The following is a 4,758-nucleotide window of genomic DNA, read 5'->3' as shown; positions in this document are numbered from 1 at the left end:
AGCTGCTGGCCATCCACCTAGTAACTGCTGCAACTGTACAGAATTCAAAGCAAAGGTTGAAGAATGCAGGAGCATGATCAAAGAGAAAGAGAAGGAAAGATCAGGATCAGGCAAAACAATAATTCCATCAAGCGGCAGAAAAGCTGGAAGCTCTTTAAGTGGAGGAGGGGAGCAGGAGCCTGAAGATAGGACCAAGGGAAAGCTGGGGAGAGGCAGTGAGTCGTCATCACTTCCTTTCCCCCTTCTTTTTCTTAATCTTTTTAAAATTTTTCCAACCTTCTTCCCATTTGTTTTTATTCTCCTTTATTTTCACAAGGGACTTTATACACAGAACTGAATTCCAACATTCAGGTGAATGTTTTTGTTCTGTTGAAGAGGACTATGGAAAATACATTCCCCAGCCATAAAAATGGGCTGTTCTAATCTTTTCCTTAGTGAAAACATTTATAATCATCAAAATTAGTGAATAAATAGCACATTTTCCACCTAAAAAAATAATGTAAATGTATAAGCATGTAATTTCACAAATGTTAGAGGGGTCATCTGATCAGGGAAAACTACATATAAAAAATCATTAATGAGATGTGCTATCTTTAAATTGCATTTCTTGGATTATAAGAAAGACTGCATGTTATTTCAAATCTCCTCTGGCCTCTGATTTATGTCCAGCTTTTTTTAATAATTTTTAAAATTCCCATTTCCCTACCTGCTCTGTTCCCAAAAGCATGATGCTGAGTCAAATGTGAGCTCAGCCTGTGGTCCTTCCCTCCCTTCTCTGAGGAGTGAAAGCAGCCAGAGTTATAGTTAATCTATGACAACAATAGGGTTTCACAACCTCCTGCTCTGCAGGGATTTCTCCATCCTCAGCAGCATCCAAAGCATTTCTTTGCTCTGCAGTCTTCCCTGGAATTAATTAATTCATCAAATATTTATTGAGAACATACTATGAGCCCACACCATTCTGGAGCTTCAACACAATTGAGAATAATGTCTCTGCTCTCACGGAAGTCACAGCCTAGCTGGGGAGGCACACAATAAAGGAATGACAATAAAACAATTTTTTAGACAGTGATAGCTACTAAGAAATAAATAGCAGATGATGAAACAACCAGGAAAGATCCTTTCTGAGGAGATCTCTATCTGAGACAGAACACTTTGGGGCCAGTCCCTGGAGGATCTGGAGAGCATTTTGGGTACAGAGGAGAACAAAGGCTGAGGCCTGTGGAAAAAACAGTTACAGGGCAGAATGAGGGGCATCCTGGATCCCCAAATCTGCCTGCTCTAAATGGGTTCTGCCATCCTCCACATCAAGATAAAACATTCTCTAGTAAGACCTTCAATAAAAAGAACTTTATTTTTTTTTTTTTTTATAAATTTTATTGTTATATTCCCCATACAATTGCAGCCCCCCCATTCTGACCCCAATCCCTCCCCTCCCGCCCCCGCCCCCCTAAAAGTGTCTCTGGTTCATAGTTTTTTGTTGATTTTGATTTTCACTTTCTTATAGTTATTCATTTTCCTGGTCCCTTATTTAAGTTTTCTAGATTCCTGCTATGAGTGAGACCATCCGGTATTTTTCTTTTACTTTTTGGCTTATTTCGCTGAGCATGATCCCTTCCAGTGCCATCCATGTTGCTGCAAATTGCATGTGTTTATCTTTTTTGAATGCTGAGTAATATTCCATGGTATATATGTACCACATCTTCTTGATCCAGTCATCTATTTTTGGGCATTTGGGTTGTTTCCAAAGCTTAGCTATTGTAAACAGTGCTGCTATAAACATAGGGGTGCAGGTGTTCTTTGGAATTGATGTTTCTGTGTCCTTTGGGTAAATACCTAGGAGTGGAATTGCTGGATCATATGGAAGCTCTATGTTTAGTAGGTCCAGAAATCTCCACACAGCTCTCCACAGTGGTTGGACCAGTTTGCACTCCCACCAACAGTGCAGAAGAGTTCCTTTTTCTCCACACCCTCGCCAGCATTTGTTGTTGCTAGTTTTTTTAATATGTGCCATTCTCACTGGTGTAAGATGGTATCTCATGGTAGTTTTGATTTGCATTTCCCTGATGGCAAGTGATGTTGAACATTTCAATAAAAAGAACTTTAATACAATTAGTGTACAATAGAGAATTAGTGTGAAATAGAGAGAAGAGAAAGAAGATAGTTAAAATAGTTTCCAATGAAACACCCAAGTTACCCATCCCCTCAAATTTTGGTAAATTCCCAAAAAAGTTTGGCCCAAAGCATGGCAGCTGAGGCCCAAAATATTGTCATAAGTCTAAGTCCTACTGGTGGGGATCCATAGCAAAGGGGCAGGAAGGGGCCAGGCAAGTTTGGAAGGAAAAGAACAAAATCAAAATATTAGTCAGATAAAGGCTGCCATTGCCAGCCTCCCTACAGATCTCTCACCCACGTCTCTGTCTCTTCTAAGCGTCTCCTTCCAGGTCCCCCAAGTGCCTGGTACAAGTCCAAGGCCAAGAAGAAAGCTCAGCTTCCCATGTCACTCTGCTCGATGTGCCTCCTCCAATCTTCTTCGTCTTGTCTCTCCACTGCAAACTTCTCATCATCAGCTTCTCATCCCTGCTCTACTCCACCCTTCCTTGCGTGTGGCAGGAAACCTGGAACCTCCCCTTTTTATGGCTATCACACCATTAGAAAACCAGGGGCATTTAAACTTGCTGACATAGGAGACCCTGGTGATGGCAGTGATTCTGTGCACTTCGTGCTGTTTCTGAGGTCTGACTGCTCACCCTAAGCACCACTAGCAAAGGTGTCACATCCCAGGCATCTTACTTTAACGCCCAGATAAGCAGACAGCAGGCAGATAGGCAGACAGCAGAATCCTTCAGAGAAGTAGAGACCCACCAAGGAGAGGAATCAGAAAGCACAGGTCTTGAGGGCAAGGAAAAAGTATGTATAATCAGGCTTCTCCTCAGGAGGAGACTTAATCTAATTTTCATTTGAAAAGATTGTTTGCTCTGCTTAGTGGAAACGGGAGACCTGTGTGGAATGCCCCCTCTTGGAGACTCACCTCCCCACAATGCGTGGACACGTCTGTGCTGTGTGCTCAGTGCCGCCAAGGCCTTTGTTCTTGTGGGTCCCCACAACACATGTTCTTGGCCAGCTCCGACTGTAGCAGCAAGAAGGCACAGAGCTGGTTCTCTGTGATCTGAGCAGAGCGGGTGAAGGAGGAGAGCCCTGGAGCCCCCGGTGGCTTTTTCAGGCTTAAATTGAGTTTACCATGTACACGACAGGCTGGAGCCTCCTAGCCCCCAGCGAATCTACACTCTTTCTGGGCTCTCCGGCATTCTCTTGTGGCCTCTGCTTCTCTGCTGGTTCTGTTCTTGTTCTCTCTTTCACTCTCCTCTGGTGGTTCTGCTCCCCTTGACGCTGCCCTTATAGGCCCCGTCTCAGCCCAGGTGAATTCCACCTACGCATGCCCACACCCTACTCCAGGTGCCCGCCATCAGGCATGCATTCAGGACCGCAGGGATCCATCATCTATCCTGATGGCGGGAGGGTAGAAAAGCCTGACATCATTTACCCTACACCACTCAGCCACCATCTGTCCTCAGAGTCAGAATTCCAGGCCCAAAGTGCCTTGGACTTTTCAATGACACAGAAATCTTCCTTTCCACTCTCTTTTCCTCAGAAGTGCCACCTGGGGTGGCTCCCCTGATTCCCCACTTCTCCCCAGTTTCCTCTGTTCCTTTGAAGTTTCCCCACCCAGCACGGCATGGCGTGCCCTCTGCCACTCCCCCCATCCCCACCCACTCACCCTGATCCTTCCAATCCCTGCAGGACCAGCCCTTCAAGCAAATTGAAGAATCAGACACTTGGTGAAAGATGAGCATTGGCAAAAAAACACACTAAATTCAAGAAAGAATTTAAGACAATCCAAAATGCAAAAACTTTAAGTGACATTACAAGCCTTAAGGAACTCAATATGCCAAACAGAAAAAGAAACCAGCAATACAAAGGCAGGTTTGAAAAGATAAAAAGTTCAAAATATAAGGATAAAGGACACAGTTAAAAGTGCCCCAGCTGATAAGTGAGAAAGAAAATAACAGCAATCTCAGAAAGAAAACTGGTGGTTCAGAAGAAAAAAAGGAAAACAAATTAAGAAAAAAGGGAAAACAAAACATTTCTTTTTTAATTTTTGGTATCTTCAACTTGAAAGAATTAAAGATAATTCTAATTTATAGTGAACACACCTTGATGATAGGGACAAAATGCTGGAAAATCCTATTCCTGTATTGTAGAGCTAATATAATAAAGCACATTAAAATGGGACGGGTGTGCCTATTAAGGGAAATGAAATGTTGGCAGGACTGCAGTTACACACCTGCCATCATTCAGGAGAATAGAAACCAGCTCACCTGCTTTGAAACAGACTCTAAATTGCAGTGGTTCTCAGCCTTGGCTGCCATTGGAATCACCTAGGGAGCTTTAAAAAAATATTGATGTGGGTCCCACCCCAAAATGTCAGATTTAATTGGCCTGGAATGTGGCCTGGAATGTGGCCTGGGATTCTAATATGTGGCCCAGAACCTGTGGCTGCTCTGTCCCTTGTGCTGATGAGGAGAAGGGAAATACAGCTCTCTCACCTCCCCCACCCTTCACCCTGGCTACTCCAGAGCCATGTATATGGGATAACAACCAAAAAAAAAAAAAAAAGCCAAACAAAAAAAAAATAAAATAACAAACAAAATCCACCGGAACCAGAGACTATGAAAATGTCAGACATATTCTGCACGA

The sequence above is a fragment of the Talpa occidentalis genome, unplaced genomic scaffold (assembly GCF_014898055.3).
Source record: "Talpa occidentalis isolate TD23 unplaced genomic scaffold, MPIMG_talOcc4v2.1 talOcc4.12, whole genome shotgun sequence".
Taxonomy (NCBI): domain Eukaryota; kingdom Metazoa; phylum Chordata; class Mammalia; order Eulipotyphla; family Talpidae; genus Talpa; species Talpa occidentalis.
This window is presented reverse-complemented; position numbering follows the sequence as displayed.